Below are 10077 nucleotides of genomic sequence, written 5' to 3'. Positions count from 1 at the left end.
GGAGGCTTAAACCCTAAGAAGAAAAACTATAGAACTAGCTTACTTTCGAAGGGAAGGAAGAAACATAATGTAGTAACTTCTGGACAGGAATGAGTTCCAGGCCAGGAAAGTCAATCCAAAAGGGTTTTCCTTGCTTGTTATTCAGCATATCTTAGGTAATATTCAGATGAACATTCTGTAATTTTCCTCTGTTGCCCAGGCTGGAGTGCAATGGTGCGATCTTGGCTCACTGCAAGCTCCACCTCCTGGGTTCACACCATTCTCCTGTCTCAGCCTCTCGAGTAGCTGGGACTACAGGTGGGCGCCACCACGCCCAGCTAATTTTTTGTATTTTTAGTAGAGACAGGGTTTCACCATGTTAGTCAGGATGGTCTCGATCTCCTGCCACGTGATCCATCCACCTCGGCCTCCCAAAGTGCTGGGATTACAGGCGAGAGCCACCGCGCCTGGCCCAAACATTCTGTATTTTAATAATTATGTATTTATTTTTTGACTATAATCCATTTATGGCAAGTGATACTGGTTTTCCATTTGTAATAGTGATATAAAATACCACTTTCATTAATATATTTACATTTTAATAGGTAAGTCCTTTTCTAAAAATCAAGAACAGGATATAACAAAAGTCTTAAACATAGCTAAGAATAATTAAAGTTGGGTAAACACTGACAATGAGATTCCTGGGGTAGATGCTTGAAAGTCTAGCTGGGGGAGGGATGCTGAAAAGACAACCAAAATAGGTTTTGTCTATCTGGCAAATTTGTTTAGGGTCAGAGCTAATATTAACTATATTGGTGTCTCTTAGGTCCCCCACCTCGTTTTGTATTGGCTTATAATGCATTTGTTCAGTGGGCAGTATGTCAAGCAGTACAATTTCAATTCCACATGAATGGAAAATGACCAATCTATCTGTGCTGCTGCCTAAGTCTGATGTTCTATTTATGACTCTAGGCTTCTTGCTGAATCAAGTTCTAGATCAAAGAAAAGAGTAGGAGATTTAGTTATGTGCCTTACTATGATGATATTTTTATTACTGTGTATCTTTTTGTAGAAGATTTTGTTTAAAAAAATTGAACAGTAATCCAGGACTGTGGCATTCTGAGTCAGAGAAACGCCTCACTCTTTGCTCTTTGAAAAATAGACTGAATTCTACCTAAAAAGAAGACTTTTTAGGTGTTCAAAGTCAGGCAGATTCAAGCAATAATCCTTCCTTCAAAAGTGCAAGCGTGCCTTCCAGTATGGGAGTAACTGAGATACCATGATGGAGAAGATAATGCATTGAGTGAAAAGGAGCATGAAGTATTTCTTTTTCTCTGTTCAGTGATCAGACCAATGCAGGTCAGCCACTATAAATATGAAAGGGCTATAAGGGAGATAGGCACTTAACATTTGAGAAACAAATGCATCTGTTGGCCCAGTGCTCTGTGGGGAATACAAAAGCATCTAAAATAAAAATACTCGATTCCACTGCCTATTCTGGGTCATGTGGGTGTGTCTCTTTAATAAGCCACTTGCAGTTCTTTTTCTGTCTAAGGTGTGCTATTTTCCTGAGAGGCTAGTTTGTGGAAGTAGATAAAGTACTTAAACACATGGTCTGAACTCTAAAGTCAGACAGACTCAGTTTGAATCCCTGGGTCTTCCACTTACTAGCTGTATTACACTGCTAAAGTTACTTTAAACTTTAATTTTCCCAGCTGTAATATGGGTATAATAATACTTATGCCACAGGTTTATCGTGAGCCTTAAGTAAGATACTTAGTACAGAGGCTGACACATTTTAAATGTACAATAAATACTATTTTTATTAACTACTTATTACCATTTATGTAGGTAGTAAGGTGTATTTTTAAATAGCATATTTTATCCTTGAACTAAGAGTTGTAGAAGATTGATAGCCATTTTCTCACAGTTGGATTATCTACAGAGCTTGAAAATATGTAGTGCAGCACTGCCAGTGCTTTCCTGAAGTCAAACACTGCATCCTTTTTCTAAATATTTCCAAGTGCTCTTGTTTTGCCAAAAAGAAAAAAGTAATGAACCTAGCCAAATAAATAGGTGACTTTGGCCGATTTCTGCCCTAAGGAGAGAGAGAGAAAGAGGGGCAAGAGGTGGAAGGGAGAAAGGAAGAAGGAGAGAGAACTTATATTTGAAAAGACCATGCCAGCCGGGAGTGGTGGCTCATGCCTGTAATCCCAGCACTTTGGGAGGCCAAGGCAGGAGGATCACCTGAGGTCAGGAGTTCGAGACCAGAGTGGCCAACATAGTGAAACCCCATCTCTACTAAAAATAGAAAAATTAGTGGGGCGTGGTGGTGGGCAATCAAGACTCTGTCTCAAAAAAAAAAAACCAAAGCAATCAAACAAACAAAAAACCATGCCCATTCAAGATTATTAGTATAAGGTATACAGATAGAACTTCTGAGGAAAGAAATTGCCAGCAGAGCCAAGTTTTCCATCTATTAAATAATCTTTAAGAAAACATTTTTTAGATTTACAATTCACTTGAGGCCTGGTTTAGGAGCTAGGAGACCTGGGTTGTTAGATGCAGCATGCACTTAGAGTCCAAACCTATCTCCTTTATTTACTAGTCGTGTGATCGCAGATAAATTTTGTTTTTTCCTGTTGTTTCTCACTGCTTTAGGCTTCATTTTCCTCACCTATAAAATGTTCATAACATCTTACAAGGTTTATTGGTGAGAAGTAAATGAGATAGTGTGCCTATTTCTGGCACATAGTAGGGCCACGATAAATGGTAGCTATTATTGATTTAAGTATATCCATCTTCCAAACACTTCTCTGCAGATAGCCTGCATCTAAATTTTCTGGGGAGTTTATTTAAAATGAAGATGCCTGAATTCCACCCGAAAATGTCTAAATCAGAATCCTAGAATGGGGCCTGGAATCTATATTTTAATTAAGCACCAGATGAGTTCTTGGATGAGAGGAGGTTTTTTGGAAGCTGGCACTTTTCAGTCAAAGTGCTGAGAAGGAGAAGCTCTCTACCAAGGGACTAAGAAAGCTGGAGAATGTATTAGTATTGAATGCACTGTTCCAGAGGGCTCAGTGGAAATTGTTGAGAGGGTAAGGAACAGTGTAAGTGGAGATGAAAGTGGAAGCTGACCTCTGTGAAAATGGAAGTTTAGGTGGGTGTGGGACCAGACGGACTTGTAGTTTTTATGGTGACTGAGGAGAATCAAGATAAGAAGCAGGGATGGAGTAATCTTGTCTTTGGCAAAGAGAAACTTGGTATGCAGTTGTTTGGTGTCAGGGGCAGTGCGTAATCAACCTAGTCTACTGTAAACCTTTTATTCTTCACAATTTAAATAATTAAATGACAGGGAACCTATTTATTAAAATGGATTACAAATTGGAGATAAAGTGAGTATATATTATCTAAATCCAAGCCTTTTGTCTTCTCCCTATTATACTCCTCTTAATTTGTTCTAGAAAGCTTACTTTCTAGTTGCTTTGGCATGAGTTGGAAAACTACCCTGTGCTTTCTAAACCAGCGCATCTGAAACATTTATGTTTGGATATGTAAGGCACTTGATATTGCTTCACTGGGCAGGTTACTTTTATATTCTCGGAAAGCACAGAATGTAAAGAGAAGCATTTCACTACCGCTTTAATAGCTGGAGGAAAAAAAGACATGACAGGAAATCTGCTTCAAGTTCCCCTGATACTAACATAATTAACCAGGTATGGGTACATATTTTATTTCTACGATATTTGAATATTCGCAATAACATTTCCTATTTCTAGAATATACTTTAATGGGAAATAACAACCCCAGTTAATTAAGTTACAGGGCATTTGTGGGAGGAATAATATGCATCGTAATATACCTTTTCAAAGAGATGCATTGAGCTCTAGAGAAACTAGAAGGTTTTCAATAACAATGCCAATATAAACAAGACATTGTGCTGCTAGAAACAAAGGCAATTGTAATCTTTTCTACTACCATAAAATGAATATATACGATGCTGTTTCAAGGCTTTTGGGTTAAAAAATACCTTCTACAGATGTTAAGGAATAAAAGAGCTTTATTCTTAAGATTTGCATGCTATACTCTTTAAACTTTGATTTATTTTTAAGATCTCTGACATTCAACAAGTACAAACCTCCTAAAGTGACTTCCTAAAGAGTGATACCTGGGCCCCTGCAATGAAAGCAACACATCAACTTTAGCTTTCACATACGTTTACAAAATGACTAGATGAAATTACATCCTACTAGGATGCCACTCTTCTCCTGGTTTGTGAGCATGTGCAAGGCAGACATCACAACTCCAGAGCCTAGCACAGAGTATTGGGACAAAATAAGTATCTATTGAATGGGTGACTTAACTGAATGAATAAATTAATAAATCACTGATTATCTTTCACTTGTCTCTTTCCATCTTGCTATTCCCCTCCTCAGGACAAACTGAAGCAAACGCTTAGAATTCATTCGTATCCTGAATTTTATTGTGAACTCCTAAAGGTGCAAACTTTGGCAAAATGGAAGCACTAAGAGAAAGACATTGGTTTTCTTGTTAAATTGTTTCCCAGTGATTCTTATTCAAAAGATTTAAAAAGCTCCCTAGCCATTAGAGGCAATACTTAAACTAAATAAATATTTTGCGGGTGTCTTTAAAAAATGTCGAGTTGGCCGGGCACGGTGGCTCATGCCTGTAATACCAGAACTTTGGGAGGCCGAGGCAGGTGGATCACCTGAGGTCAGGAGTTCGAGACCACCCTGGCCAACATGGCGAAACCCCGTCTCTACTCAAAATACAAAAATTAGCCGGGCATGGTGGCATGCACCTGTAATCACAGCTACTCAGGAAGCTAAGGCAGGAGAATGGCTTGAACCTGGGAGGTGGAGGTTGTGGTGAGCCGAGATCGTGCCAATGCACTCCAGCCGGGGTGATAGAGCAAGACTCTATCTAAAAAAAAAAAAAAAAAAAAAAAAAAAAAAAAAGTCGAGTTTCCTAAAGAAATATTGTAATCTTAAAACAGTGACCGTATTGACTATAAAGTAAAACAGTTTCAAACACATAGCAGCCAAGAAGATCTTTTTTTATTTTAAAAAACAATTGAATCAGACCATATAGGTTTTCTTTTAAAAACCCTTCAACAACTTCTCATTGCTCTTAGGATAAGATCCAAAATGTCTAATATGAACTACAAGCTAATTCGCTGATTCATTAAAGAAATATTGATTGAGTGCCTTTTAGGTATTTTAGGCTGGGAAAATACTGCTGAGAGGGGGTGGGGCAAAGCCTCAGTTCTCACGGAGCTTACGCTGGCCAGAAGTGGGGGCGGGCCAGTGGAAACACTGACGGACTATAAACATATAAATAAAATCAACAAACAAAATCAACAAATAACAAGACAAATTCCTTTCTGATGAGTGCTATAGAGAAAATAAAATAGAATATTTGCTAGAGAAACTAAGCCATTCTTTCAGTTCCTCAGGTTCCCTTCTCTCATCTCATGGAATTTGTACAAGTTATTCCCTCTCCTAGGGTTCATCTCTCATCTTCCTCTCATCCGGAACCATCATTCCGTCTTCAGGTCTCAGCTAAAAATGGCAGCTTCTTCTGGTTAAATGTTCCTTTTACATACTTGCCATTGTACCCTTATGTCTCCTTTGTAATGTTCATTACATTTAAAAGTATCTGTTCAGTGTCTTTCTTGCCATAGGGAAGGGTTTTCTAGTGTATGGTGTACTGATGGTGGTATGTCCCCAGCGACCAGAAGGTAGCAGATTATCAATACATTTTGTTCAAATGAACAGAAGGAAGATTGGGAAGATCTTTTCTTTTTTTCCTGTTAAGGGCCACTTGACCAAGAATGGGTAAAAATCATCTGAAGGTCACACATACATAAAAAGAACATGGGGTTGGGCGCTGTGGCTCACGCCTGTAATCCCAACACTTTGGGAGGTCGAGGCGGGCAGATCACCTGAGGTCAGGAGTTCAAGACCAGCCTGGCCAACATGGCGAAACCCCGTATCTCCTAAAAACACAAAAATTATCCGGGAGTGGTGGGTGCCTGTAATCCCAGCTACTCAGGAGGCTGAGGCAGGAGAATCACTTGAACCTGGGAAGCAGAGTTGCAGTTAGCTCAGATTGCACCATTGCACCTCAGCCTGGGCGACAGAGCGAGACTCTGTCTCAAAACAAACAAACAAACAAAACAACATGGGAGGGAAATGCAATTAGGCTAAATAGAAACCAAACAAGTGTTTAGTAGTTGCTTTGGTAGGTTCTAGAGTGGCACTGAATGCCACCATGAGATAAATTGTTTTGAGAAGTACTTTCCTTGATATTGTAAGTAAAGTAGCTCCATGCTTATAAAAGAATACGACTCTCAGTCTTAGCGCCTTTTTCTTGGAAACCTCTGCTCCATGAGAGCCAAGTGGAGGAAGAAGCGAATGTGCAGCCTGAAGCGCAAAAGAAGAAAGATGAGGCAGAGGTCCAAGTAAACCGCTAGCTTATTGCACTGTGGAGGCCACGGGAGCAGAAACATGGATGCCAGACGCTGGGGATGCTGGTACAAGTTGTGGGACTGCATGCTACTGTCTAGAGCTTGTCTCAATGGATCTAGAACTTCATCGCCCTCTGATCGCCTATCACTTCTGAGACCCACCTTGCTCATAAACAAAATGCCCATGTTGGTCCTCCGCCCTGGACCTGTGACACTCTGGACTATTTCTGTGTTTATTTGTGGCCGAGTGTAACAACCATATAATAAATCACCTCTTCCGCTGTTTTAGCTGAAGAATTAAATCGTAAAAAAATAAATAAATAAAATAAAAATACAATACAATAAAATAAAATAAAATAAAAGAACACAAATGAATATGTGAAAGAGGAAAAGAAAGTATATTTGAAGCATGGAAAGAATAAGTGGTAAGGGAGATATGTATTCTTCAAATTCAGGCAGATTTTTCTTTCAAAATAAAAAAGGTTCTACTCCTTTCCAATACCAAGTAATAATGCACATTGTAAAATGTTGAAGACAGTACTGAAAGGGGTAAAGAACATAAAAATGGTCCCTGAGCGGTGGCTTATGCCTGTAATCCCAGCACTTTGGGAGGCCGAGGCAGGTGGATCAATCTGTCCCACTGGCGATACAAATGTGCCCATTTCATAGGATCTTCATCAACAATTAATATCATCGATTTTTTATCCTTGACATTCTGATAGGCAAAAAAAGGAATTTTTTTAAAAATTTTTTTAGTTCATTAAATGTTTTTGTTTTGTTTTGTTTTGTTTTGTTTTGAGACAGAGTTTCACTCTTGTTGCCCAGGCTGCAGTGCAATGGCGCAATCTCGGCTCACTGAAACCTCCGCCTCCCGGGTTCAAGCAATTCTCCTGCCTCAGCCTCCCGAGTAGCTGGGATTATAAGTGCCCGCCACCACACCCAACTAATTTTTTTTTCTGAAGTTTTAGTAGATACGGGGTTTCACCATGTTGGCCAGGCTGGTCTCAAACTCCTGGCCTCAGGCAATCCACCTGCCTCAGCCTCCCAAAGTGCTAGGATTACAGACGTGAGCCACCGAACCCAGCGACTGTTTTAATTATTATGGATACATAATAGTTGTACTTCATTGTTTTTATTTTTGATTAATTACTAGTGAGGCTGAATATATTTTCAAGTACAAGGTTCTTTACTAACAAGAAAAAAAGAATATATTGTCATATGCTTATCAGCCACGTGTTTTATCCTTTTACGAATTATCCATTCATGTTGTTTGCACATTTTGAAATGGAGGTATTTATCTTTTTTTTGAGATTCAGTCTTGCTGTTGTCCAGGCTGGAGTGCAGTGGCATGATCTCGGCTCACTCCAACCTCTGCCTCCCGGGTTCAATCAATTCTTCTGCCTCAGCCTCCCAAGTAGCTGTGACTACAGGAGTGAGTGCACCACCACGCCCAGCTAATTTTTGTATTTTTTTTAGTAGAGACGGGGTTTCACCATATTGGTCAGGTTGGTCTTGATCTCCTGACCTCGTGATCCGCCTGCCTCGGCCTCCCAAAGTGCTGGAATTACAGGCGTGAGCCACCGCACCCGGCCGGTATTTATCTTTTTAAAAATCAATGTTTAACAACTCTTTATAGGCTGATATTAGCCGTATGTGTTTATCACATATGTAACATTTTTGCTAGCGTTTCGTCTTTTTATTAAGTAAAGATATCACCCCTTGGCTGTAATATGACATTTTGAAATGTTTTTTTCAGTTTATCATTTGTCTTTTAACTTTACTAACCTTGTATTTTGACCTTTAGAAGGTTTACTTTTATTTATGGAGTTGTACTTATTAGTCTTTCCCATTATGGATTTTGTGTTGTATTTCGAAAGTGCTTCTGCATCCCCAAGGCTATAGAAATATTAACCTAGGCCTGGACAGTGGCTCACGCCTGTAATCCCAGCACTTTGGGAGGCCCAGGCAGGCGGATCATGAAGTCAGGAGTTCGAGACCAGGCTGGCCAACATGGAGAAACACCGTCTCTACTAAAAATACAAAAATTAGCCAGGCGTGGTGGTGTGTGCCTGTAATCCCAGCTACTGGGGAGGCTGAGGTAGGAGAATCGCTTGAACCCAGGAGACGGAGGTTGCAGTGAGCTGAGATCATGCCACTGCACTCCAGCCTGGGCAACAAAGCAAGACTCCATCAAAAAAAAAAAAAAAAGAAGGAAGGAAGGAAGGAAGGAAGGAAGACAGAAATAGTAACCTATATTTTCTTCCACTTCTTTTGTGATTTTATATTTTACATTAAGCCACATAAGCCTCAAGAATACGTTAAGGAGTGGCTAATGTTACTGCCATAATCAGAATATCAGGCTTAATGGCAATTGCAGGCTACTGAAGAATTCATTTTACACGTTCTAGGTAATCGTTCTAGTACATGATTATGTAAAATAAGACAAAAACCTGAGTAGAGACACAGCGCCTAAATCATGTATCCCTCTGCCAAAAATTACAATATCAATGAGTCTTCTAGGGAGTTGGGCAGGTAAGTATGAGGGATATTGTTTTAACTGCTTGTAGTGAAATACTTATATTCCAGACTGATATAACATCCATCATGGTGAGGGGGTAATTCTCCCAAAGTATTTTGAGGGCTTACTATGTGGTCGCTGGGGACACAACAGTGAACAAAACAGAGAGGTTTACTGCTCAGAAAGGGTGAAGTAAACAAACAAATAAATAACATACTTTCAGATTGTTTTACAAGAAAAGTAAGCAGGTAAGGAGATGGGAGAAGTCGTTATTGCTTTTTTCTTTTTTTTTCCTTAGACCTTTTTCTGCCTTCAGGAAGAAGTTATTTTAGGTAGGGTGGTCAGGGAAGGCTTCTCTAGGAAGGTAATAATTGTGAGGCTTGGATGATGAAAGCAAAGATATGAAAATAAAATATTCCAGCAAAGGTAAAGTAGCTGAGGTAGGAAGAAGTTAGCTTTGTTGGAAAAACATTCAGAAAGCCAGCATAGCTGGCATTCTATTGGAAAACAGAAAAATTGGGAAAAGGAAAAGAATCTAAAAACTTGGGTAAGGTTTTCCTTTAACTGTGACAATGGGAGTGGCATGCTGTGTGACGAGTTCCCTCAATTCTTTCAGGCATTACTACCTAAGAAAGGCCTTCTTTAACTGCCCTTTTACAAATTCCAACGTTATCAGATTTTCCCACCCTTTTACAATCACCGCCCTTTTTCGAATACTTTAGAGTTAATGCCTCAAAGTTATCAGTCTTTTAAACATCACGAATCCGTTTGTCCCTACAAGGAACTCTTCCGTCCCCCTTCCTTGATTTTTCTCCTTGGCATTTATCACTAACATGATATATATTTATGTTTGATTTTTTCTAAATTATTGTCCCCGGCCCCTAGTAAATTATAAAGACTCAAGAGAACTGGGATTTTGATCTGTTTTCTTTTTTGTTGTTGTTTTTTTTTTTTGAGACACAGCCTTGCTCTGTCACCCAGGCTGGAGTGCAGTGGCGAGATCTTGGCTCACTGCAACCTCCGCCTCCTGGGTTCAGCTATTCTCCTGCCTCAGCCTCCTGAGTAGCTGGGACTACAGGCATGTGCC

This window comes from Hylobates moloch, unplaced genomic scaffold (genome assembly GCF_009828535.3).
Source record: "Hylobates moloch isolate HMO894 unplaced genomic scaffold, HMol_V3 SCAFFOLD_7, whole genome shotgun sequence".
NCBI lineage: Eukaryota > Metazoa > Chordata > Mammalia > Primates > Hylobatidae > Hylobates > Hylobates moloch.
This window is presented reverse-complemented; position numbering follows the sequence as displayed.